This window comes from Callithrix jacchus, chromosome 8, assembly GCF_049354715.1.
Source record: "Callithrix jacchus isolate 240 chromosome 8, calJac240_pri, whole genome shotgun sequence".
Classification (NCBI taxonomy): Eukaryota; Metazoa; Chordata; class Mammalia; order Primates; family Cebidae; genus Callithrix; species Callithrix jacchus.
In genome coordinates this window covers 91,698,997-91,726,853 of record NC_133509.1, presented here as the reverse complement: position 1 = coordinate 91,726,853, position 27,857 = coordinate 91,698,997, and the positions used below count along the sequence as shown (strand labels likewise).

At 40.6% G+C, this 27,857-nt stretch overlaps 1 long non-coding RNA gene and 1 other non-coding gene across 2 annotated transcripts in view; one reads left to right on the top strand and one right to left on the bottom strand.

Moving 5' to 3' along the window:
• Nucleotides 1-3,837: 3,837 nt before the first annotated feature.
• Nucleotides 3,838-27,857, top strand: part of LOC118144953 (uncharacterized) — a 110,704-nt gene continuing 86,684 nt past the window's right edge. Inside the window, exon 1 of the long non-coding RNA XR_004729922.3 lies at nt 3,838-4,137. This is a non-coding gene — a long non-coding RNA (uncharacterized LOC118144953). The remainder of the gene's footprint in view (nt 4,138-27,857) is intronic.
• Nucleotides 21,595-21,722, bottom strand: LOC118145382 (small nucleolar RNA SNORA25). The gene has a single exon (XR_004730497.1). It is a non-coding gene; the product is annotated as a small nucleolar RNA SNORA25 (small nucleolar RNA).

The window sequence follows — 27,857 nt, the reverse complement described above, 5'->3', positions numbered from 1 at the left end:
CAGCAGCACCTAGCCTTTTCAAACATTCTTGCGTCTAGCAGAGCTGATTTATTCTTCTCTTTCTTGGAAAACTTTCTGCTTCCAAAGATTTTTTTAAAATGACTCCTCACCAGGGAAACGTCTCTTTGTAAGCAAATTGTAAGGGATTCCTTAGTTTATATGATTGTTGCTTTAGCTCTTTCCCGTAATATTTTTGTTTTTTTTGTGAAGCCAGGGAGCATGGTTTTACCTGTGATCTACAGAATTAAAGTGCAGGTGTGTCTGATGTGTAAAAGCACCTACGTGAATGTCACATATCACCTACTGGGCATTAGCCTTTAGGTGTACATGGAAGTTATCTGGCAAAAATAAATAAGTCTCCATCAGACTTATAAATAAGAATTAAGTATGTATTCTTTCAGAAATTAATTCTATTATGAAATTGTAGCACTTAAAAATGTCAAGCCTTTTATTTTTGTGTGAAGTAGAATGGCATACATTACTAGGGACAAAAGAACTATTGGCAATGATTAACACATTTAACAGTGCAGTCTAAGTGGAGGAGAGAGATTTCAACTATAAGTCATGACTGTCCCCAGACTCATATAAGTCACTCTGGGAATTCAAAGCAGAGAAAAATAAGGGGTCTGACTTAGAGAACTCGTAGTGAATTGAGGAAGTAAAGCCTGTGTACATGTGCAAGCACACACACACACACACACACACACAAATTAATAAGAGAATAATTAAAAATAACACATGAATAATAATAATTGCAAGATGGCAAGATTAAAAGCTTATATAGAAATCCATGAGTACAAAGTGCCTTCCGAGAGTGGGATTCATCAGGAAAAGCCCTCTGAAGTAGTGGGATTTGAGCAGAGCTTGTTAAATGCAATATTTTATGTTGCCCTTCATTCAACAAACATTTGTGAAGTGCCTCTGTGGGTTGGGTTCTGGGTCTGCAAAAGCCTAGGATGTGAAGATGAACAGGAAAGGTCGGATTCCCAAGTCTTGCTGTTCATTTTGCCATCAATCCAGGCTATGTTCCTAATTATGTCACAGAATTTTTAGTTCCATATTTCCAGATCTAGGGACTGATGTTGATTTTCTGGTCGCTACAAGAGCAAGAGAAACTAGAAGAATAACTGATGCTGTTATCAAAGGTGGATCATCACAGCTGCTGTGGCAAGAACACCCCAACATTCTGTACTAAAAGAAGCATAACTGAGGTCTCAGGCACACGTGTACTGTTAAAACTTATCTAGCATCTGACCTGTCCTGTCAAAAAGTATCCAGGCCAATTATTTGCTATTTTGCTTACAAGACTTGCTTTATTGAACTTTTTAATTTTAAAAAGGTTTAAATTAAAGATTTAAAAGTTTCCTTCGAATTTTCACTGTTTTCAATCTCTAGTACTCATGATGTTATAGTCAACAATTTTTAATTTTTTTTCACGGAGGAAGTTTTTGCTTTTTAGCTTTTTGAATTGTCACATTTTAATAACAAAAATTGCCTGTGACACACAAGTCCTCTTTTTTCTTCTAGCTTCCGTACTCAGTGACCACCCCCTTTCTAGGTACTTTCTGGCCTCTCTTTCCCAAACATTTTCTGGTTGCTGCCCCCTCACTCCTCTGGTCTTTTATGATTGCATCTAAATGTTGCTGTCAAAGGTCTTTGCCTGTTTCTGCTGATGGATCTACAATGTATTTCAAAATCCCTATACTTAGTTTATTTAGTTTTCTCACATTTCAAAAGCAGTGTATTCAAAATTAGCCAGCATCATGGCACACACCTATAGTCCCAGCTACTCTGGAGGCTGAGGCATGAGAATTGCTTGAACCCAGGAGGTAGAGGTTGCAATGAGCTGAGATCACATCACTGCATTCCAGCCTGGGCAGCAGAGTGAGACTCTGTCTCAAACAAACAAACAAACAACGAAAAACAACAACCAAAAAGCAGTGTATCCAACATGGAATGTACTCTCTTCTCTCCTGAAAGTTCTTCCTTTTCTACTCACCCGGTCTTTGCCAGTGTTACCATTTCCCAACCTCCCAGCTGAAATGGTGCCACATTTTCCAGGTTTTCTGCCTACTTTTCCAATACTTCTTTCTTCTTCTGCAGCTGACTCCCTGAATATGCACATTAGCTGGAGTTCCGTCCCGGCTTCTTTCTTGTCACCCCTTTGATTTTCCATGGTGTGCTCTCTCAAACCTGTGTCTCCAGCCCAGATACCCAAATCAATGTGTCCGACACTGTATTCATCATTTCTCCCCAATGCCACCCTCTCCCCACTCACCACATGCACCTTCTGGTGTATTCAGTGGCTGGAACGCTGAGCCATCCATTCCAGAAATCTGGGCATCACCCTTGACTCTTTCCCCTACTTGCTTCCCACACTTGGTCAGTCCTGTCAATCAGACCTCCTTCGTGTCTCTGGAGCATCTACTCTTCTCTCCACTCCTGTTACCAGAGCCTTATTTTAGGCCCTCATCAGTTTTCATCTGAATTTCCAAGATATCACCTTGGTTAATACTCCTATCAGCCCATTTTCCAGAAGAAAAAACTGAAGCTTAATTACACTAATTGTTGCTTATGATGACACTTGCTGGTGCCAGAATTTGAACCCAGGAAGTCCAGTTGTAGGATCCTCACTCTTAAGCACAAATTATACTGCTTCTCTGCTTTGGGGGAAAAAAGGGGGTCAATTAGAAGGTATCTTTTATTTCTTTGCTACTCAAGTGTGGCCAGAGACCTGCAACATCACATTATCAAGGACTTTGCTAGAAATGGTGAATCTCAAAACCATGCAGGCCTCCTGAATCAGAATCTGCATTTAACAACATGTCCAGGTGTTTCGTGTGCTTGTGAAGCCCTGCTCTAGTCCAGGTGTGGAGAGTACTGTGTAAGTGCAAGTAATTAAACCCAACGCTTGCCTTCAGGTCCCCATTCTTTAATTTTCTCTCAAATAGACTTATCTGTGGTTTGAGGTAAGAATTTTTGTTTTAAGACGGAAGCACTTCTAACCAATAGTAATGCCTCTTTCTAACATGGCTCAAAAATGCTTTGGGGACACGTAAGAAGTGGGGAAGTGGGGTCACAGCTGTGTGCCCTGAAGAATATCACTCTAGGGTGCCAGCTCCATGCGCCATCATACCCTGCACTGTTTTCTACCAATGCTAACTGGCGGAGGAATACATAAAGGCATTTCTAAGAGGGTGGGTAATATGGAGGGGAAACATAGCCCCTCCCATAGGTTTACTGCACTGCCTGATGGCTCAGTGGTACTCATTTATAGTCATGAAACAGAGGAGAATAACCAAGACTTGAGAGCACAGAGAGTTGGCAATAGATGTAATCACAAGACCTGGGAATTCCTAGCTCTTATTCCCTGGCTCTAACAATGAGACCACACACATAAAACCATCTTTCGTACTGATTATCGAGTCCTCTCTTAAAAAAATCTTGCCCTGGGACTCCTTGTCTCCCTCTCTGAGGCCACGCACAGGGAGGAAATCATGAATGCTGCCTCATCTGCTGTGTAGGGTAAAGATTTGCTTTCCATATTTGCACTGACATCTACAGTCTGTGTCTGCAGTCTTCTCTGATGCCTCAGAACTATATCCAAAGGCTGCCATTGTCGTACAGCTTATATAAGAAAATCCTTATCTTGGCTTTACAATTAACACAGAAGTTCTAAATGGCAATATTGATGAGTTTGGATAGAGAAGCAGAAGTCTAGAGAAAATGTGAATGATTCTCTATTTTTTTAAAGGCAGGCTTAGTGAAATTTATACCACTGGATCCAATCCCATTAAAATGGGTTGTAAAAAAATAAAGTTTCCATGCTGCTAAGCTGCTTTTATGTGGCCGTGGCATCTCTGCACGCAGCATGTATGTTTGGGATGCTTCGACTCCCAGTCAGGCTTGTGCGAAGGTAGACCTCACATCTGCTGTCTGCACTTAGGCATCTTCCAAGAGAAACACCCGCCAACTCAATCATTGTCTGACCAAGAGACACTGGAGCCCTCAGATGGGAAAAAAGGCAAAGTTAAATCAAGCACAGTTTCATAAATACCTGTGACTCATCGTGAAACCCACGCAGCAGAAAACTGACAGCAGGAACAGAGGATGCTGACCTAGTTTGCCAGAACAAAGGTAGGATTTACTTTTTTGATTGTGAATTTTTTTCTTTATTAAAGGAGAGGAGTTTAATGAACATTAGTTCTTAAGGAAACAGGAGGCAGGTAACTGAGAGTGGAGCCGGGTCTCCTTTATCCTCCATCTTCCCTGCCTGGCCCAGTCACCAGGCCTCAGCTGAAACCTTCGAAACCCTTATCTGCCCACTCAAGTGGCAGACTTCTTTAACCTTTGACCTAAATTGTGTTTGAACTTTCATCTTGAGGAAGCAAAGTTTTAACATTAAGCCACTAAAGACTTCAAAAGCCCTGGATTTATGTCCTGTTCTTTAGCAAGAATCCAAATAGCCTTGTCTTTGGCCAACAAATAAAGTGAACTTGTTCATCCCAATTCTAGTAGTGATATACTAGGTAAAGAATTACAATCAGGAGGAGGGTATTTATAGCACTTGATGCATTTTAATAGACAAGTTTCCCAAGAAACAAATCAAAGGAAAGATTTCCCTAAACTTTTCAAGACTTTTTATTTGGAGATCTTACTTCTATTCACAGAATAAATGTGAACATTACTTAAGAAAGACTTTCATTTCTGCCTTCATGAGAGTACCTAACGAATTTTAAAGTAAGTCCTATTAATATTTCAGGGTCCAACTTGAGAAAGTCCAAAAGTCACAATACAGTATCTCACAATCTGTTTAGAGCAGGTTGCATCTGAAAAAAAAAAATGACCATTTTAATGGATCCCCCTTTGTATTCTTGCCTAAATTCACAAAGGATTTGCATTTAGCCACAAACATTCTCAGATGAGGACATGCCTTAAAGGGAAGATCTGAAGAGCAAAGTAAGTCTGAGAGGATTAACAGCAGAATAAAACCCAGATTAAATCAGATAACCAAGGAAAAATTAGAAGAACTAGAAATGTTTTTATGTCTGTAACTGGGAAACATCAACCTCAGTGCACTGAAAAAAAAGAGGGATGCCCGACAGATTTAAATCAAAGTCCAAAACTAACTTGGATTTGTATCTGTAACTCTTATGACTCACTCTTTTTTAAAAAATTTACATTAGTTTTATTTGTCCTGTCAGTTAAAGTAGCCGAGGCTGCCAAAACACTGTCATTTCTTATAACTGATTACCCTCCCCTTCCCATGGCTGTCATACGTGTCTCAAGTGTATTTGTCTTTGGAATGTTGCTCCTTTATTGCCTTTTGTGGGACCTGTCCTGCTCTGGCATTTTTACTGTGGTAGACACATTGCTATACTACAGTAAGCCAAAGGTCATCCTCACAGCCATCAATTCTAAGAATAATTTTTTGGTTAATAAAAGTAATTTTCTTAGCTGAGGGCTACTTGCTGTGAGAAGGATTCATATTTGCCAGATCACATTTTCTAGAAAGTGACAGAATGCCAACCACTGAACTATAATATATGATGCTATAATCGTTTGTTAAAAACCAATTTTCCTTCTTTAACATGTGGCTTTTGAATACAGTAAGAAAGTTGAGTGAGGGTAAGTGACATGATGAAGCAAAAACATGTTTTGGGAAAATGGGTAACAAATGTTATTTGCTTCCTGGCTCAGAAAGCACCTAGGCAGAGAGAACAGAGCGGGTGTGTTGATTAAGACCAGGACTTGGAGCTACAGAGATATGGAATGGAACTGTCTCAGCCATCTGCCATGATCTTAGACAACTTAATTAAGTTCTCTCAGCTGGGGCTTTTTCATCTGTAAAATGGGCATGGCAATAGGACCTACCTCCTAGGTTTATTTGGAGAAAGCAATGGGGTATGCATAAAAAGTGTCTGGGTCTGTAAATGTGTGTCTGCCAGGCGAGGCTGCTTATACAGCATGGACACACAGCCCCATATTCTCAAGGGCTTAAAACACCTGAGCAGCTCTTCTTGATGCTGATGTCCTCTGCAGATTTGTGGGGTGCCAGTGGTCCTCGGTCCATCGAAGTCATTCAGGGGTCCAGGTGATGGAGCAGACACCCCTCAGATTTTGTTGGTTCCATACAGAGGAGGGTGCAGTCTGCAGTTTTTATGCCAGCAATTATGAAAAGCTCAGCGCAGAAGTGACACACATCACTTATCATCAAATTCATTGGCCAGAACCAGTCTATGATCCCACCTACTCACAATGGGCAAGAAGACAGATGTACCGGAGGCAGAGAGCTGGAAATAGATGAACAGCACTAATGGAGATCACAAATGTTTTTTACACATACATATGTATATACATATGTGGGAGGAGAGAGAGAGAACCCAGTTCACTCTCTTTCTATAGATGAAGCTGAGAGAGCTACTCCAGATCAGTGTCCAAGTACCATGATCACAGTCAGCCAACCAGACAGCTGCAGGAACAGGGGACACCACACTGAATACCCCAGGCGATTTAAGGAACAGTGTGGATCAAACAACAGGGAAGAAGCCCTTCCACCATTCCTACTAGATATTTAGTGGAACAGTATTATTGGAAACATGTTTTTCAATAAGTCATTGCAGTGCACATACAATATTTGGCAAGAAAGAGCCTGTATGAGTGACCTCATCCATCAGCCAAAATGCCACCTGGGGTGGAAGCTGTTGGGTAAGTGGGCACTCACATGCCGTTGGGGGTTGGGCAAAATCCACATCTGAGATAACACTGAGAGGGTCACTTTAACCCTCAGATCCCCAGTGTCCTCACATGTGAAGTGGGAATAAGACAGACTAAGCAGGAGGTTTGGGTCAAAGGGAACAGATGAGAGTCTACTCAGAACTCTGGAAGCATGTTGGAGGGCCACTGGCACAAACGGGCACTCAGCAATGTTCATTCATTCATTCCCTCTCTGCCCTCTTTAGAAAACGGAATATTCCTTTCAGCTCTGTTAATGCGATCATTTTCAGAAATGGAGTTTCCCAAATGAACTCTGCCCAGGTTACATGGTGATATGCACAGTATGGAAAAATGCCAAGGGCACTTGGGGCACCTGCCTCAGCAGCAGGCACAGTAGGTCTGAGCTTTCAAAGCATCCCTGGACCCTTGGACACAGGTCAAATTTACTGTCCTAACCAGGCTGGTGAGTCGGAACTGGTCAGGGGAGGCCCTAGCTAATTGGCAACGGTATCAACTAAGCAGGGGCTCTGCAGCCCTGCTGCAGTCTAAGCCATGGGTACAACCATTTCCCTGGTAAGGTGTTCAACTGAGAGAGCCTTGGGCTGGGTGTCAGCGGGACCTGGGTTCTGGTACTCATTCTGCTGCTGAGTCCCTTGTTCAAGCCACTTAACCTCTCTGGTCTTCAGTTTCCTTTTGTGTAAAATGTCTGAATTGGGCTGCTGGTTTTTGAAGTTCTTTTTCTCATCTTCAGAACTAAAGGAAATCTTGCAGCTCCCAAGTTAAAACAAATACAGGCAGAGCTGCTCTGAGTGCTGAGCTCCACGGTCTCTTCCAGAAACCTTCAGCTCCCAGAGTTTCCTTCACGCCTCCCTCTGGTGTTTGAAAACCCAAGAACACTGATTTCCTTATGTAGAGACTCAACAGCCTTTATTGGGATGTGAGAGGGAGCTCGCATTCATCCAGTGTCCCCTTCACTGTGAATGAATTGGTCAGTTTGCATTTGGTCACCTCTGTAGAACTGGAGGGAACAGGATACAGACAGAAAAGAGTAGGCTGAAGGAACAAGTGCCCAGGAGTCAGGGGCAGGATGAAAACAGCTTTCCCCCGGGAGTGTCTCACCTGGGTCCGAATCACTCATCATGGCCTCAGGGGCCAGGAAGTTATGAGCAGAGACCCTTGGAGAGGTCCACATACTACAGTTTTGCCTGAAGACAATCCTTATTTTAGAGAGCCAATTTCAAGTAGGAGGAAAGCAAAAGGAAAGTTACTGGATTGGTGTCAGAGAGGAGGCGGCGTCAGTAATTATCAATTTGCTCTCTTCGGAGCAGGAGCACTTCCTTCCGTTTTCAACCGCAACTTCCCCTCTTTGCTTTCCTCTCAGAAGTAGCCGCTGAAGGCCACCTGCCAATGGGATACACGAGACAACTAACAGTTTTTGTACACTTATTTTATACAGCCCCTGTGCTTGGCAAAAACACATTGTGTAAGTTCACCCTTCCCAACCCTCTGAAGAAGCTTAGAGGCTGTTACTCTATTCATCCTAACATCTCTAGCTGGGAAAACGGTGTTGGAAATTGAGTTGTGAACATTCACACAGAACCAAAATTTAAACCTCACATATGTCTGACTCTAACTCCTGTGTTTTTAAATCAGTACACTCTCCTCTCTCTCAGGTTCCCTCTCTCCATATTCTCAATTTCATCAGTGCTAGGGAGAAAAATTAACTTCAGGGAAAGAAGAAAGAAGAAAATGTGGAATTTCTGTTTTTTCATCAATTTTTTCTTATATTAATACATGTGCTCATGTGTTTTTCCTACTTAAACCCACCTTTGGCTTTGTATTGGCTACAAAGGAAAGTTCATCCTCCTTAGTCTTTGTTTTCCAAAACACTTATAGTCTGATACCACATCCATTCCAGTTTTATGCCATGTCACCAAGGACAGCACCAGCCATCTAACTTCTTGCTATTTCCCAAACACACACATGCACCTTCGTACTTCTGTGCCTTTGCTCATGCTGTTTCTTTTGCATGAAATTCCCTTTCTTTGTTCATTTGTTTGGTGATTCCACATATATTAAGCTCCTACTATGTACCAGGCCCTGGAGCTAGAAAGGTGAATAAATCCAGGTCTCTAACATCCAGCTTACAGTCTGGTGGGGCACACAAAGAGATAAAAGGGCAATTATAATACAGTGGGAGTGTGTTAGTTGTCACAGCTCACAGGAGAGACTTACCCTGGATTTGCGGGTTGGGGACTGAGGTTCAGGGAATGATGACTTCTCAAAGGAGGTAAGGCCTTAGTTGGGACTAGAAAAATGAGAAGGAGGAAGAGGTTTTCCTAGACATGCAAGAGAGAACTGGTGAATATTCAAAACTGATTCAAAACTTTAGAAAGTGGATTAATTGAGAGCAAGTGAGAGGAGAGACAAATGAAGCTGGGAAGGCTTTTGGGTCATGTTAAGAATTTTTGGATTTTTAAGTTGAAAAAATGGAGAGCTACTGAAGGATTTTTCTACTTAAAGGGGAAAGTGGCATGATCATATTTGCAGCTCTGGTTATACCAATCTGAAAATACCCTAGGGAAGATGTCACAAACTTAGATGTTTCCCAGCTTTTGGGTGAAGCTGGTCCGGGATAAGAAAACACACAGGAAAACTCTTCATTTCTTCAAAGAAAAATGTATTTCCTCCCAATTTTTAAGAAACATGTGGTCCTATTAATTTGTCTTTTATTTTTTCATTTTTAAGAGATTCAAAGAATGATTGAAAGAAATACTTCACTTTCCTCCTAACTGTAGGAGTCTAACAGAAAATACTTGGATTAGTGGCAAGTGCTTTACTTGGTAGCAGTGTTGGGGGGAATGCGAGTGGGGGACTATGGTGAACTGTGGTGAGCAGGCCCGTCTAAGAGGAGCAGCCCCCACTTCATTCCAGCTGTCTGTTTCGTGCAAGAATGTAGGTCAAATCTAGACCTTCTGCTCTTTCAAAGAAATCCAGAGATCAAATCTTAATGTAAAAATCAACTGATTTTAAAAATTGACCAAGAAAAACAAACAAAAAAAAGAAGCTTAGAATCGCCAGATTTCAAAAATAAAAGAACAGGTTGCCATATGAAATTTGATTATCAGATAAACCATGAATGCTTCTTAGTAAAAGTATATCCCAACTATTGTATGAGATATATTAAAATATGATTTGCCACTGATCTGAAACTGGAATTTAACAGGGGTCCTGCATCTTGGCTGGCAACCCTATACCAAACAAAACATGCACGTGAATCACATTAGATGTGTCAGCCACCAGCTGGTAACTTGAGGTATTGATTGGTGATTCTTGTCTTTTATAGCAAAAGAAGAGTCTTGTCTTTTATCAAATAAGTCATGTCATCATTTTCATTATGCTGAAATAAAATTTATAGATCGCATAATCATAATATTTTAAAAGTCAATCTAAGGCCTTAATTATAAAGAACAAATAAAAAGAAAATTACTTTGATATGTGATTACTTTGGTAGCACTACACTAGGGACTGGCAAGACATCTGAGAGTAGTGTAGGCCATCTGGGTGCCCCAGGCACTACAGGGCATCTGTCTCGCACCTGACTCTCAAACGCTCACACTGCTTCACAATCTTTGTGATAACCAAAAATACTGCCTCCCATTTTCAAAATCTCTCCAGGTGCAGTGCCATCTTCAGTGATTAAGACCAGTTAGTGAAAGGATGCAGAGGGAAAAGGAAGAGACTGGTACTTGAAGCTGGGAAATCAATTTAAAATAGAAATAGAGCCAGGCAGGGTGGCTCACAACTGTAATCCCAGTCTTTTGGGAGGCTGAAGCAGGAAGATCACTTGGGGCCAGAAGTAGCTTGAGGCCAGATGGTGCCACTGAACTCCAGCCTGGGAACATACCAAGACCCTGTCTCCTGTAGTCCTAGCTACTCAGGAAGTAGGAAAAGGCAGGATCACTTGAGCCAGGGGAAGCTATGATTGCACCACTGCACTCCAGCCTGGATGACAGAGCCAGGCCCTGTCTCTAAATAAATAAGTAGCCAGGCACAGTGACTCCCACCTCTAATCCCAGCACTTCGGGAGGCCAAGGTCGGTGGATCACTTGAGATCAGGAGTTTGAGACCAGCCTGGCCAACATGATGAAACCCTGTCTCTACTAAAAATATAAAAGTTAGTTGGTCATGGTGGTGTGTGTCTGTAATCCCAGCTACTCGGAAGGCTGAGGCCAGAGAATAGCATGAACCCGGGAAGCAGAGGCTGCAATGAGTCAAGATCACCTCACTGCACTCCACCCTAGTCAACAGAGTGAGACTCTGTCTCTAAGTAAATAAATAAATGAATAAATAAATAAGAAATGGTTGGAGAACCAACCAGAAATGGGAAAAGAAAGGAGGAGGAGTCAAGTGGGATCATTTCAAATAGAGAGGCAAGATAGGAACAGAGTTTATCCTGGAATAAATAAATCCTATTTCTTGAGTTTTAGATTTCAATTTCTATGGCAAATCTAAGAGGAGTGGTCTGTTAGTCCATGACATTCATGAGTTCTGTGGTCTGAGATGGCCGTAGAATGGTGGGAGTTCGTAGCTCCTCGTCTATATGTAATGGAATCATGGGAATGGATGAGATTGCTCCCCAGAAGACCATAGGTAGACGGTGACTATAGGTAGGTGTTCCTGGACACAGCCCTGGGAACACCAACTTTCACAAGATGTTCCAGCCGTTATCATGGAGAAATGAAGAAGTTTTCAGAATGAAAGTGGAAAATTGAGGAAAAAGTGACATAACAGAAAGCATGGGGGGACAAATGGGTGGGACCGACTCTAAGAGAAGGGAAGATAAACAAGTGAAGATAAACAAGAGAAGAGTTGAACGATGTCAGGTCAGGAGCTCCTAGGTGAGCTGAGCGACTGCAGTTTCAGTGCTGTTAGGTGTGGAAGCCTTTTTGGAGTTGATGAGAAAATGCAGACAGGAAGCGTAGACCACTTAAAAAGCAGCGTGGCTGTGAAGGAGTATGAGATCCTGTCTGCCTTTTAGGGTCCTCCTTATATGAGATCTCTAAAATCTCCTTTACCTTTGGTATCTTTTAGGATTCCTTTGCTAGTAATTAACAGAAAAATGAACCCATACTGTCTTAAAAAGTAAAATTCAATAGTGGATTTAGGCTACTGAAAAAGTCCAACAATAATGTGTGCTTCAGGCATGATTCGATCAAGGCTTTAGATCCAGTTCTCTGTTTTTTTCCTATGTGTCTAAGACTGACTTCCCTATTTTTTAAGTTTATTTCACAAATATTTATTGAGCCCCTACTGCATGCCAATAACTGTTTTAGGCCCTTGAGATATAGCCGTAAAAGATTCCTGTCCTTGATGCTGGGTGTGGTGACACACACCTGTAGTCCCAGCTTCTTGAGAGGCTAAGGCAAGATGATTGCTTGAGCCCAGGAATTTAAGGCCAACCTTGGCAACTTGGCAGAATCCCTTGTCTAAAAATAAAGATTCTTGTCCTTGCGGAGCATATGTTCAAATGGAGAAAGATATACTGTAAAAATGTATATACATATATACAAACACATATATAAAGTCATAATATGTGACAGGTTTCGCTGTGTCCCCACCCAAATCTTGAATTGTAGCTCCCATAATTCCCATGTTGTGTGAGAGACCCAGTGGGAGGTAACTGAATCATGAGGGCAGGTCTTTCCCATGCTGTTCTCGTCATGTGAGTAAGTCTCACGAGAGTTGATGGTTTTATAAAGAGAGTTCCCCTGCACATGCGCTCTCTTGCCTGCTGCCATGAAAGATGTGACTTTGTTCTTCCTTTGCCTTCTGCTATGATGATGAGGCCTCCCCAGCCGTGTGAAACTGTGAGTCTGTTAAACCTCTTTTCTTCATGAATTCCCCAGTCTCAGGTATGTCTTTATTAGCAGCATGAGAACAGACTAATACAGTATGTTAACTGATGATAAAGTCTACAAAAAAAACCGATTCAAAAAGGAGTAGGTTGCAATTTATAGAAGGTGGTCAAGAAAGGCTTCATCAAGAAAGTGGCATTTGAGCAGACATGAGGATATGACAGAGAGAGATGCATGAATACCTTCGGGAAGGGTATTCCAGCCAGAGGAAACAACCAGCAGAAAGGCCCCAGGCAGGCGTGTCCAGCACATCTGAACAGCATCAGGGAGGCCAGTGTAGCTGGGGTGGAATGACTAAAGGAGTAGCAGTGGGAGATTAGATCAGGGAAGCAACAGACACCCAAATTTATGAGCTCTGGCGTAAAGGGAGTTCCCCTGTGCATGCGCTTTTCATCAGCAGGGCATTGAGCCCAAGAGTAAATGATACAACGCAAAATGTAAGAGGATCTCTCTGGCTGCTGTGTTGAAAAGGGACTGTAGGGGAGTGAGAGTGGTATGTGGGAAACCACTCAGAAGCTCTCTATCGATAATCCAGGGAAGAGGTGATAGTGGCAGGACCAGATGTTTACTGTGGAGGTGATAGACATGGTAGGATTCTGAAAAAGTTTGAACACAGTGCTAACAGGATTTGCTGACAGACTGGATGAAGGAGAGGACAGAAGAGTCAAGAATGATTCCAGGCATTTCTGCTTAAGTCATTATCTGAGATGGGGAAGGCTGTGGGCAGGAACAGCTTTGGGAGGAAGGTCCAGATCTGAGTTTTGGACATGTTACATTTTAGATGCCTATTAGACATCCTGAGGTAGATGTTAAGTGAGCAGAGGGCTCCAGAAGTCTGCACTTGGGAGAAAAATCTAGATGAGTGATATATATTTCAGATTTGAAAGGATACACATAATATTAAAGTCACAAGATTGAAGGAATAGCTAAGGAAGCGAGTGTAGATAGAGAAGGAAGGAAGACCAAAGACTGAGCCATGGATCTCTCAGACACTTGAAGGTCTGGGAGAAGGAGTGGACAGGGAAAAGAGACAAGACTCATGGCAGAAAGGAATTGAAGTGAGAGAGATAGGGCCTCTTTCAAACAAAAGTCCCAGATATCCCTCTGACTTGACCGAATTAGGTTCCTTGAATTGGTCTCTCTAGCCAATGGAAAATAGTAGACAGAGTTCATTTTTAATCATTTGAAAAGGTCTTGGTTTGTGCCAAAGGGCTTATACTTATGAGGACTTACCCATGGAACTTACCCCTGGAACTTACCCCCTCCCTGGGGAGGGGGGGCGGTAGTCAGTTTCTCACAATCCCACCCAAAGGTAAAACTGAATATTGGGAAGCAACAGATAAGGTGAACCCACCATCTTGTCACATATTTTCCAGTGGATCAGTTTTTCTCACATACTCACAGATCCTTTCATTCAGATTGATAGCTGTATATTTATTACATTAAAAAATAGTTGGCTATCTGTTTACTGATTTCTGCTCAGATTATGAGCATTTTGAGGAAGAACTGTGTCTTACTCATCTTTGAACCCCAGAACCTAGCCTCAGTAAATATTTGTTGAAGTGAGTTAAATGTGAACATGTGAGAGTATGTAGACATCTGGTTTCTGCGGGACCTCCTGGGTGACTTTAAGCCTCAAAGTTAAAAGAAAAAATTGTAAACCCTTAGAATGGTTTCTGATCCATCTACAATATGTAATATAACTACATAGACCATCACTTGGTTAAACTGAATGTATAAAGCTATTTCTGAATAGTTGTGGCTGCAAGAACAATCAGTTCTGAAATAGTTTTGAGACAGAGAAATCTAAAAGAGCCCTTTGGTAATTTGCATACACATATAAACACACACACACACACACACACACACACAGAATTTATAGTTGAGAGTTCATAAAATCGCCTAACAGACCTATACTGTAAGGACCTGTAAACTGATTGAAAATGCTATGGGCTGGATGTTTATGTCCAGCCCCCTCCAATTCATATGCTGAAACCCTAGCCCCCAATATGATGTTCTTTGGAACTCAGGCCTTTGGGAGGCAATCAGGGTAAGATGAGGTCCTGAGGGTAAGGTCCTTATGATCCTTATGATGGGTTAATGTAGTTATAAAAAGAGGAAAAAGGTAAAAAGTTCCAGTTAGTAGGAGGACTAAGTTCTTGTGTTCTATTGCACAGCACAAAATAATAAAATATTATCTATTTCAAAATAGCTAAAAGAGAAAATTTTAAATGTTCTTACCACAAAGAAATGATAAATATTTGACTCGATAGATGTGTTAATTAACCTGATTTGAATATACATCATTTCACAATGTATATGTCTATCAAAACATCACATTTACTCCATAAATATATGCAATTATTATTTATCAATTAAAAAGGCGATAACACTTTTTTATGTTTATTTTTTGAGATGGACTTTTGCTCTGTTGAGCAGGTTCTCATGGACATATTAGATTCTATTTATACATCGGTATTTTTGGAAATGTAAGCACTAATTTAACTTCTTCAAATTACAAAAGATTCTGAAGGTTTGTGTGTTTGCTTGTTAGTTTTTAGAAAATGATGGGAATACCATCGAAACAATATTTTCAAACATTTGAAGGCATTTGATACACAAAATATTTGATTCTTATCAAATAAACTGTCAGTATTTAAACTTTCCCTCTGGAGGCAAGTTATTCAGTTTAGTTTTTGCTTATAAAGAATGAAGATATAAAGAAACACCAGTCACCGTGATGGACTCTCTGAGCTCACCCTGGACAGGCTGCCGACAGTTCTTGGGTTCTTAAGCAAGTCTGCAATTGTACTAGGCTAGACTCTCTTTACACTGAAATAAAAAAGAGGACACATCTGAAAAACCAGATAATATAATGAATAAGGCATTTGATAAATAAGAGCAATTAAAAATCAAAAACAGCACACATCTGAAAAAACAGATAATAGAGCAGGTAAGACATTAGGTAAACATGACCAAATAATTATGTTGTAAACCTCTACCTGAATCAGGCATCCAGGAGGCAATTCTACATCGTGTCTTTTTTCCCCCTCACTTTACTCGATCTAGTCAGACTTTTGAAAAATTAAGGGAAACTCCAGAGGTCACAAAGAAGTTTCCTTGTTGTGTTCTGTGGCTTAGAATGAGGCTGGAAATTGGGTGCGCACTTTAAGTTGGACCTTTCCTTAGTGCAGCTCCTTCCTCTATTTCTGAGGGGACCCAACGAAGAAGAAATGGAACAGCAGAGAGTTTAAAGTGTTCTCCCTGCTGGACAGATAGAAGACATGAGGTGGCCATTTGGTCTGCAGGGGAGCACCGCTTGGTGGTGAGGAGGACGGGTCTGTTTTATGCTGTTATTATTCTCTATTCACTTGCAGGGCTTTTGGATTTTTTTTTATTTTTGCCCTTGAAAATGGCACTAAGTGATTCCGTGTGTGCGCATTTGAGAAAGCTGGTGCAATATTCTATTAATCCGCTGAGCAACTTCAACAACTTGAAAATGATCAGAGCATAGTTGGTGACCGCGTTGGTCAGTTTGTGAGAACTTTACTGATTGTAAATGCAAGTCATTCCATTTAAGGGATCTCCCCTTTTGTGGTCACCCATGCCTCCTCTGCCCAACAGCTTGGCGGCCTCCCTGGGGTCCATTGTAGCCATCCTTCCAGGACACTGTGTCGGTTCAGGGGACAATTGTTGCCGTCTTCTCCCTCCAGGGAACAACTTCTCTTCGTAAGGATTCTTTTTCCCAGCAGGCAAAGATGACCTGGAAATTTGATAGTGCCAGAGTTACAAACTATACTTTCTCCAGAGAGAAATATTGTCTTATAGAAACTAGCTTTTATCCTGCTGGGAAACTGTACTGTGTTGCGGGGATTGTCTCTTATTAGAGCTGTGTGAGCTGGGGGAAGCATGTAGGGCTATCCTCCACACACCAGAAAGGCTGCTGGAATCGTGTATGACCCTGAAAAGAAACTGCCATGGTACTTAGTGGGGAGGTGGGGAAAGACAAAAATGTCAACATAAGCCAGTTCATTCCTTGTGCAGAATGAGCCTGCATACTCTGAAACACACCAGGAGAAAAGTTCTCAAGGTTTTGAAACTCCTAGTGATGGTGGAGTTCTTAGCTCACTTCCTAGAGCATTATGAGGCATTATAAATGTCCTTCGAATTCACGCAGTCCCATAAGAACACCAACAAAAAAATTGTTATGAGGATTTTAGTATTTAATCTTCAGGGGGTCTAAAGCCTTTACTGGCCATTTCTCAATAAAAAACAAATCTTTATATATGAAATGGGGTAGAGGAAATTGGGAAATAATTTTATAACATAAAGGTACTACATCAATTAGTCAAATAATTGAGTGAATTACTCATTGAGCATTTACTATGTGCCAGGCATTGTAGCAAGGGGTGGGGCCATGAGGCGATTCTGACAAGCCTGGGCCCTATCCTCATGACACTTATGTTCTAGTGGGTGTCAAAGGTACAAGTGTGCTGAGCAGTTGTGTAATAGAAGATAGGAAGTTAGCTGATCGCCTCCCAATTCAGAGATCTCCAACCTCTTCTTGTTGGATTTAGACATGCAGTATCCTGGAAGAGGACTGCAGCCCTAAAAATGCTCCTGATGGCCGGGCGCGGTGGCTCACGCCTGTAATCCCAGCACTTTGGGAGGCCGAGGCAGGTGGATCACCTGAAGTCAGGAGTTTGAGACCAGCCTGCCCAACATGGAGAAACCCCATCTCTACCAAAAATACAAAAAAAATTAGCTAGGCATGGTGGCACGCGCCTGTAGTCTCAGCTACTCAGGAGGCCGAGGCAAGAAAATCACTTGAACCCGGGAGGTGGAGGTTGCAGTGAGCTGAGATCACACCATTGCCCTCTAGTCTGGGTGACAGAACAGGACTTGGTTTCAAAAAAAAAAAGCTCCTGATTCATTATTTCCCACCAAGCTGCTCTTTGGACATGCAGGACCTTGGGCAACACTTATTTCTTCTTAGGGAATCTGAATGTCTCTGTTATTCTTACAAAATATCTCACTGAGAATGTGTATTGCCTTAAGAGGCTGTTTTATTTTCTTCTCTGGATTTTCAGATATACCTCTTCCCACAACATCTTTTCACAATCTGTTTTTATTCTATAATTTTCTTTATCATCTCAAAAATCTATGTCTGTCCACAAGTTAAGCTAATTATCTCCAGATAACCGTCTCATTCAGAGACACAAGATCACAATTTCTAAAAAATAGTAAATGTTCATGTTAGCAAACTTGGACAATGCCCACTTGTACCAAAACTATGAGCAGAAACATTTATTATCTTCAACTGAAAGTCTGTGCTAATAATTTTAAGTTTACTTTTACATTTTAATTGGGGATATTTTCAAATATACACAAAAGTGGAGAAGATGGCTTAGTGAACCGTAATGTACCCATCACTAAGCTTCAAGAGTCATTCAAATTTTGCCCATTTTATTTCATAATAGAGCTTCCCCCATCAAGTACAGATAAATTGTTTCCCTTTTAAATTCTGGATTATCAAAATCAAATTCCAGACATTATATAATTTCAATCCCAAATATCTTAGTAGAGAGATAAGGATACTTTATAACATCCCATTACTACAACTAACAAAATAAAGAAAAAATCCTTTAGTATCATGTAACGTGACCCAAAATCAGGTTCCTCTGACCCACCTAAAATATGAATTTTTATAGTTTGTTCAAGTCAGGATTCAAAAAGGACCAAGCATCATACTTAGTTGTTATTTTTGTTAAGTTTCTTTTAATCTGCAATTCATCCCTCTTTCCTTTTTTTCTCACCATTTAATTTTTGAAAGGACTAGTCTTTTATCTTACCGATTGTTTTGCATTCTGATTTGTCTATTAGCTCCCTGGTGGCATTGTTCAGCTTATTCTTCTATCCCCCTGTATTATTTGTAAACTGTTAAGTCTATAAGTTGATTAGATTTGGGTTCCCTCCCCTCCCTTTCTTTCTTCCCTCCTCCCTTCTTTCCTTCCTTCCTTCCTTTTGCCTTCCTCCCTCCCTCCTTTCTTCCTTTCTTGCTTCCTTCCTTCCTACCTTCCTTCCTTTTCCCTTCCTCCCTCCCTCCTTCCTTCCTTCCATCCTTCCTTCCTTCCTTTTCTTCCGTCCTTTCCTCCTTCTCTCCTTCTTTCTTTCTTCAAGAATATTCTTTCTTTCTTCAAGGATATTCTGTTCTTCTTTCTTCAAGAATATCACGGGTAGTGCCATGAACATCCTATTGTATCACTATACAAGACACATAATGTCTGATTGTCCCACTTTTAGTGGTACTAAAGCTAATCCAGGGGGTCCAGGTGTTGCCATACTGATACATTCATCAGAAAGTTCCCCATCAACTTTTCACCTTATGGCTTTCATATTCTTTCATGATCTTTGCATAGAACCATTTTTTAAAATAATGATTGAGTTTCAATTATAATATTATATTTCACCAACCGTTATTTTGAACCTCAAACTACCTTAGTAAACTTTTTTAATAGAAATATCCTACATAGTACTATATTGATTTTTAATTTAAATGTTTTATAATTATGAAATGTGTTCATTACAGACAATTTGGCATATGTAAAGTATAAATTTGAAATAAAGTCACACCCAATTTTTGCACCGAAAGATAATCATTTCTATGGTTTCAATGTATTCATTGTGATCTTTCTTTCAGACAGCATATTGGAACAAAACTGGAACCACGGTATATTCTGTTTTGTTCACTCCTTTTTGCTCTTAGTAATCTATATTGGACACCTTTTCATATTAAAAAATGCCAGATTGACATCATTAATTTTAATAGAATGTTTTAATTTTCTTGAAGATTAAATTAAATTTTCAAATGAAAATTGTAATTCATTTTTATTCCTAAAAATGAAACCTTGGAATGAAAGACACTAAAAATATTTAAGATTTCAATATTTATTTTCAAGACTCAACTAGGGAGTTTTCTATCTAAAATGTGTTATGAGTACTAATTTTTCTACATCTTTGGTAACACTGAATATTATCATTTTTATAGTTTTTTGCTAATTTGATACAGAAAAATGTTTTCTGCCCAGTTACATGTTTTTGATTAATTGCTAGAGATTAAAGTTGTTCATCTGTGTTATTTGTTTGTATTATTTCGCTATGCATTTTCTATTTATTTATTCTGTCAATTCTCCTATCAACATGCTTTGGTAATTCCTACTATATGTATATGCTTATACTTTTCTTAATAAATTATAGTGATGTCACATTAATCATTTATCTGTCATATTTCAAATATATTTTGCCAGTTTGTTATTTTTAAAATTTTGTTTATGACTTTTTAATGTTTAGCAGTTTTAAATGCTTATGTTGTCTAATAAAAATGGTATCTATTTTTTTCTTTGTGATTTCTTCCATGCATTAACATTTAGTAAGTCCTTCCCCATCTCAAGATCAGTGTAAATATTTACCCATAATTCCTTCAACAGTTTTGGGGTTTTGTTTTTATATTTTACTTTTAATTCCTTAATCTATATTTAATATTTTGGTTATAATTTAATGTAAAGAACTGATTGGATTCCACCACCATCCTCCATCCCCCACATATTCTCATTTTCCCCACCTCCATTGTTTGTTTGAATAATCTACTCCATCTGATATGCTTTTTATTTCTCTCTCTTTCTCTCTCTCCCCACCTCTCTCCTTTCCTCTTTTCCCTCCCTCCTTCCTTCCTTCCTTCCTTCCTTCCTTCCTTCCTTCCTTCCTTCCTTCCTTCCTTCCTTCCTTCCTTCCTTCCTTCCTTCCTTTTGCTTTCTTGATGCAGTCTCTCTGTTGCCCAGGATGGAGTGCAATGGCATGATTTCTGTTCACTGCCACCTCTGCCTCCCAGGCTCAAGTGATTCTCCTGCCTCAGACTCTACTGTAGCTGGAATTACAGGTGCCCACCACCATGCCCGGCTAACTTTTCCTAGGCTTAATAATTGCTTCATTTTTTTTCTTTGCTTATTTTTCTTCCCCAACTACTTCATACTAATTCTTCCTCAAACTCTCCAATAGAGCTGTAAATCACTTATCAATGTAACCAGGTGTATAGAATAATCTATAAATTCATTTTTCCCTCAGGAGGCATCCTCCTAGATCCCTTCTTTCTCCATGATCTGTTACACTACTGTCATTTGTGAGTCTGCTTCATGATCTTCCTGGAAATTCTGTTGCTTTTTAACCTGTTTTTGCTCCTCTTTTCTGGATCTTATGTCTTACTCTCATTTAACTTAAATACTCATTTTGAAGGAGTACATTTTCCAGTAGCCTACTGAGGAAGTCGGCATGAACAATGAAATAAAAATGTGCTTCTTGGCCAGGTTCAGTGGCTCATGGATGTTATCCCAGCACTTTGGGAGGCTAAAAATTAGCTGGGCATGGTGGCAGATGCCTGTAGTCCCAGCTACTTGGGAGGCTGAGACACGAGACTCCCTTGAACCCGGGAGGCAGAGGTTGCAGTGACCTGAGATTGCACCATTGCTCTCCAGCCTGGGTGACAGAGTGAGACGCTGTCTCAAACAAACAAACAAACAAACAAAAAACACAAAAACCACTTGTAACTCTTCATAATTGGTGATTATAATTTGTTATAAAATTCTAGGTTGGACATCATTTTGATTTGAATCATTATGATTGAGTGTTCTGAAGTTCTTCCAATTCTTGTTTTTTTTATAGCCTTTCTGCTTTTTTACTATGAGTTTTTAGAAGCTTCTGTTTATTCCTGAAATTCTCATATTTCACAACATTTTCATCCCCCTCAAAGGTTTCTTATGTCACTAGGTAATTCATTTTTCCTTCTTCCCAGATCCTGTACATACAGATTTGTGACAAGTTAAATTTAAACTTTTTTAAACTTTGAGACTTGTATTTACTTACCCATGTCTCCAATCATGGATTACTATGATTATGAGTGGCTAAGTCCTATATCCCTTCAGGAAAACATAGCACTATTGAGTGACTGTGGCATCCTATAAAGAATTTCAATCTCTGGTCATAGTCTTAAGAGTTTCTGGCTTCAAGCCCTGCAAGCTCTCTTTGAAATGACCTACTGAATATTTTTCTTTTTTTTTTTTTATTGCATTTTAGGTTTTGGGGTACATGTGCAGAACATACAGGATAGTTGCATAGTTATACATGTGGCAGTGTGATTTGCTGTCTTCCTCCCATCACCCACATCTTGCATTTCTCCCCATGCTATCCCTCCCCAGCTCCCCTCCTCTGCTGTCCCTCCCCTATTGCCCCCAATAGACCCCAGTGTGTAATGCTCCCCTCCCTGTGTCCATGTGTTCTCATTGTTCAGCACCCGCCTATGAGTAAGAATATGTGGTATTTCATTTTCTGTTCTTGTGTCAGTTTGCTGAGAATGATGTTCTCCAGATTCATTCATGTCCCTACAAAGGACATGAACTCATCGTTTTTGATGGCTGCATAATATTCCATGGTGTATATGTGCCACATTTTTCCAGTCCAGTCTATCATCAATGGGCACTTGGGTTGGTTCCAGGTCTTTGCTATTGTAAACAGTGCTGCAATGAACATTCGTGTGCATGTGTCCTTATAGTAGAACGATTTATAATCCTTTGGATATATACCCAGTAATGAGATTGCTGGGTCAAATGGAATTTCTATTTCTAGGTCTTTGAGGAATCACCACACTGTCTTCCACAATGGTTGAACTAATTTACACTCCCATCAGCAGTGTAAAACTGTTCCTATTTCTCCACATCCTCTCCAGCATCTGTTGTCTCCAGGTTTTTTAGTGATCGCCATTCTAACTGGTGTGAGATGGTATCTCAATGTAGTTTTGATTTGCATCTCTCTAATGACCAGTGATGATGAGCATTTTTTCCTATGTTTGTTGGCCTCATGTATGTCTTCTTTTGTAAAGTGTCTGTTCATATCCTTTGCCCATTTTTGGATGGGCTTGTTTTTTTCTTGTAAACGTGTTTGAGTTCTTTGTAAATTCTGGATATCAGCCCTTTGTCAGATGGGTAAACTGCAAAAATTTTTTCCCATTCTGTTGGTTGCCAATTCACTCTAGTGACTGTTTCTTTTGCTGTGCAGAAGCTGTGGAGTTTGATTAGGTCCCATTTGTTTATTTTGGCTTTTGCTGCCAATGCATTTGGTGTTTTGGTCATGAAGTCCTTGCCTACTCCTATGCCCTGAATGATTTTGCCTAGATTTTCTTCTAGGGTTTTGATTGTGCCAGGTCTTATGTTTAAGTCTTTAATCCATCCGGAGTTAATTTTAGTGTAAGGTGTCAGGAAAGGGTCCAGTTTCTGCTTTCTGCACATGGCTAGCCAGTTTTCCCAACACCATTTATTAAACAGGGAATCCTTTCCCCATTGCTTGTTTTTGTCAGGTTTATCAAAGATTGTGTGGTTGTAGATATGTTGTGTTGCCTCTGATGCCTCTGTTCTGTTCTGTTCCATTGGTCTATATCTCTGTTTTGGTACCAGTACCATGCTGTTTTGATTACTGTAGCCTTGTAGTATAGTTTGAAATCTGGTAGTGTGATGCCTCCTGCTGTGTTCTTTTTGCTTAGAATTGACTTAGCTATGCGGGCTCTCTTTTGGTTCCATGTGAAGTTCAAGGTGGTGTTTTCCAGTTCTGTGAAGAAAGTCAATGGTAGCTTGATGGGGATAGTGTTGAGTCTGTAAATTACTTTGGGCAGTATGGCCATTTTCATGATATTGATTTTTCCTAACCATGAACATGGAATGTTTCTCCATCTGTTTGTGTCCTCTCTTATTGTGTTGACCAGTGGTTTGTAGTTCTCCTTGAAGAGGTCCTTTACATTCCTTGTCAGTTGTATTCCTAGGTATTTTATTCTCTTTGTAGCAATTGTGAATAGCAGTTAGTTCTTGATTTCACTCTCTTTAAGTCTGTTATTGGTGTATAGGAATGCTTGTGATTTTTGCACATTGATGTTATATCCTGGACTTTGCTGAAGTTGCTTATCAGTTTCAGGAGTTTTGGGGCAGAGGCGATGGGGTCTTCTAGGTATACTATCATGTTGTCTGCAAATAGAGACAATTTGGCTTCCTCCTTTCCTATTTGAATACCCTTTTTTTCTTTTTCTTGCCTGATTGCTCTGGCTAGAACTTCCAGTACTATATCAAATGGGAGTGGTGAGAGAGGGCATCTTTGTCTAGTGCCAGATTTCAAAGGGAATGCTTCCAGTTTTTGCCCATTCAGTATGATATTGGCTGTTGGTTTGTCATAAATAGCTTTTATTACTTTGAGATACGTTCCATGAATACCAAGTTTATTGAGGGTTTTTAGCATAAAGGGCTGTTGAATTTTGTCAAAGGCCTTCTCTGTGTCAATTGAGATAATCATGTGGTTTTTGTTTTTGGTTCTGTTTATGTGGCAAATTACATTTATAGACTTGTGTATGTTGAACCAGCCTTGCATCCCTGGGATGAATCCTACTTGATCATGATGAATAAGCTTTTTGATGTGCTGTTGCAATCGGCTTGCCAGTATTTCATGGAAGATTTTTGCGTCTATGTTCATCACGGATATTGGCCTGAAGTTCTCTTTTCTTGTTGAGTGTCTGCCGGGTTTTGGTATCAGGATGATGTTGGTCTCATAAAATGATTTGGGAAGGATTCCCTCTTTTTGGATTATTTGGAATAGTTTCAGAAGGAATGGTAACAGTTCCTCTTTGTGTGCCTGGTAGAATTCGGCTGTGAACCCATCTGGACCTGGGCTTTTTTGTGTAGTAGGCTCTTAATTGCTGCCTCAACTTCAGACCTTGTTATTGGTCTATTCATAGTTTCGGCTTCCTCCTGGTTTAGGCTTGGGAGGACACAGGTGTCCAGGAATTTATCCATTTCTTCCAGGTTTACTAGTTTATGTGCATAAAGTTGTTTGTAATATTCTCCGATGATGGTTTGAATTTCTGTGGAATCTGTGGTGATTTCCCCTTTATCATTTTTTATTGCATCTATTTGGTTATTCTCTCTTTCCTTTTTTATCAGTCTGGCTAGTGGTCTGTCTATTTTGTTGATCTTTTCAAAAAAACCAGCTCTTATATTTATTGATTTTTGAAGGGTTTTTCGTGTCTCTATCTCCTTCAGTTCTGCTCTGATCTTAGTTATTTCTTGTCTTCTGCTAGGTTTTGAGTTTTTTTTTATCTTGCTCCTCCAGCTCTTTCAATTTTGATGTTAGGGTGTCAATTTTGGATCGCTCCACTCTTCTTATGTGGGCACTTATAGCTATGTATTTTCCTCTAGAGACTGCTTTAAATGTGTCCCAGAGATTCTGGTATGTTGTATCTTCGTTTTTGTTGGTTTTGAAGAACTTCTTTATTTCTGCCTTCATTTCATTGTTTATCCAGTCAACATTCAAGAGCCACTTGTTCAGTTTCCATGAAGCTGTGCAGTTCTGAGTTTGTTTCCGAATTCTGAGTTCCAACTTAATAGCACTATGGTCTGAGAGACTGTTATGATTTCAGTTGTTTTGCATTTGCTGAGGAGTGCTTTACTTCCAATTATGTGGTCGATTTTAGAGTAGGTGTGACGTGGTGCTGAGAAGAATGTATATTCTGTGGATTTGGGGTGGAGAGTTCTGTAAATGTCTATCAGGTTTGCTTGTTCCAGGTCTGAGTTCAAGTCCTGGATATCCTCGTTAATTTTCTGTCTTGTTGATCTGTCTAATATTGACAGTGGAGTGTTAAAGTCTCCCACTATTATTGTGTGGGAGTCTAAGTCTCTTTGTAAGTCATTAAGAACTTGCCTTATATATCTGGGTGCTCCTGTATTGGGTCCATATATATTTAGGATCGTTAGCTCTTCTTGTTGTATCGATCCTTTGACCATTATGTAATGTCCTTCTTTGTCTCTTTTGATCTTTGTTGCTTTAAAGTCTATTTTATCAGAGATGAGAATTGCAACTCATGCTTTTTCTTTGCTCTCCATTTGCTTGGTAAATCTTCCTTCATCCCTATATTTTGAGCCTTTGTGTATCCTTGCCTGTTGAGATGGGTTTCCTGGATATAGCACACCAATGGGTTTTGGCTTTTTATCCAATTTGCCAGTCTGTATCTTTTGATTGGTGCATTTGGCCTATTTACATTTAGGGTTAATATTGTTATGTGTGAATTAGATACTGTCATTTTGATGCTAGCTAACTGTTTTGCCCATTAATTGATGCAGATTCTTCATTGTGTTGATGTTCTTTAGCATTTGGTATGTTTTTGGAATGGCTGGTACTGGTTGTTCCTTTCTACGTGTAGTGCCTCTTTCAGGAGCTCTTGTAAAGCAGGCCTGGTGGTGACAAAATCTCTGAGTACTTGCTGGTTTGCAAAGGATTTTATTTTTCCTTTACTTATGAAGCTCAGTTTGGCTGGATATGAAATTCTGGGTTGAAAGTTCTTTTCTTTAAGGATGTTGAATATTGGCCCCCATTCTCTTCTGGCTTGTAGGGTTTCTGCCGAGAGATCTGCCGTGAGTCTGATGGGCTTCCCTTTGTGGGTGACCCGACCTTTCTCTCTGGCTGCCCTTAGCATTTTTTCCTTCATTTCAACCCTGGTGAATCTGATGGTTATGTGCCTTGGGGTTGCTCTTTTTGCGGAATATCTTTGTGGTGGTCTCTGTATTTCCTGTACTTGAATATTGGCCTGCCTTGCTAGGTTGGGGAAACTTTCCTGGATAATATCCTGAAGAGTATTTTCCAGCTTGGATTCATTATCTTCATCACATTCAGGTATACCTATCAAACGTAGATTAGGGCTCTTCACATAGTCCCACATTTCTTGGAGACTTTGTTCATTCCTTTTTGTGCTTTTTTCTTTAATCTTGGTTTCTCATTTTATTTTATTGAGTTGATCTTCGACTTCTGATATCCTCTCTTCTGCTTGGTCAATTTGGCTGTTGAAACTTGTGCATGCTTTGTGAAGTTCTCGTGTTGTGTTTTTCAGCTCCTTCAATTCACTCATATTCCTCTCTAAGTTGTTCATTCTTGTTATTATTTCCTCAAATCTTTTTTCAAGGTTCTCAGTTTCTTTGCATTGAGTTAGAACATGTTCTTTTAGCTCATGGAAGTTTCTCATTACCCACCTTCTGAAGTCTGATTCTGTCATTTCATCACACTCATTCTCCGTCCAGCTTTGTTCCCTTGCTGGTGAGGAGTTGTGGTCCCTTGTAGGAGGCGAGGTGTTCTGGTTTCGGGTGTTTTCCTCCTTTTTGCGCTGGTTTCTTCCCATCTTTGTGGGTTTATCCACCTGTCGTCTGAGTAGTTGTTGATTTTCTGATTGGGTCTCTGAGTGGATGTCCAGATTGTTGATGATGAAGTATTTCTGTTTCTTAGTTTTCCTTCTAACAGTCTGACTCTTCTGCTGTAGGACTACTGAGGTCCGCTCCAGGCCCTGCTTGCCTGGGGTACACCTGTAGCAGCTGCAGAATCATAAGGGTTGCTACCCATTTCTTCTTCTGCTATCTTTGACCCTGAATGATGCCCGCCAAATGTCAGTCTGATCAGTCCTTTGTGAGGTGACTCTTTGGATATGCGGGGGTCAGGGAGCTGCTTGAGGAGACTGTCTGTACTTTATACTTGAGGAGACAGTCTGTACTTTATAGGAGCTCAAGTGCTGAGCTGTGAGCTCTGTTGTTCATTCAGGGCTGCTAGGCAGGTACGTTTAAGTCTGCAAGCCCCTTTTTTTTCCTCAGGTGCTCTATCCCAGGGAGTTAGGGCTTTATTTATGAGTATCCATTGCACTGTCCTGCCCAGCAAGGAGGCAGTCTAATCACTGCCTGCCTGTAGTGGTTATGCTGAGCTGCTGTGGGCTCCACCCTGTTGCTGTGGGCTCTGCCCTGCTGCTGTGGGCTCAGCCCTGCTGTTGTGGGCTCCACCCTGCTGCTGTGGGTTCTGCCCTGCTGCCGTGTGTAATTCCCTGTAGTCCTGTTTATATGGGTGTGGTTAGAGCTGCTGTGGTGATGATGGCCCACCTCTGTAGTGGCAGACTCTCTCTGTTATGGCGGGTTGCCTTGGCAATGGCGGGTTGCCTCAGCAATGGCAGGCTGCGTCAGCAATGGCAGTGTACCTCCGTAGGGGTCGAGTGCCTCGGTAATGGCGGATGCCCCTCCCCCTCCGAGTTGCACCATCCTGGGTTCAGCTGTGCTTGCTGTGAAACTCTCAACCCCCAGTGTTTCAAATTGCTGTTTTGTTTGTTTTTGT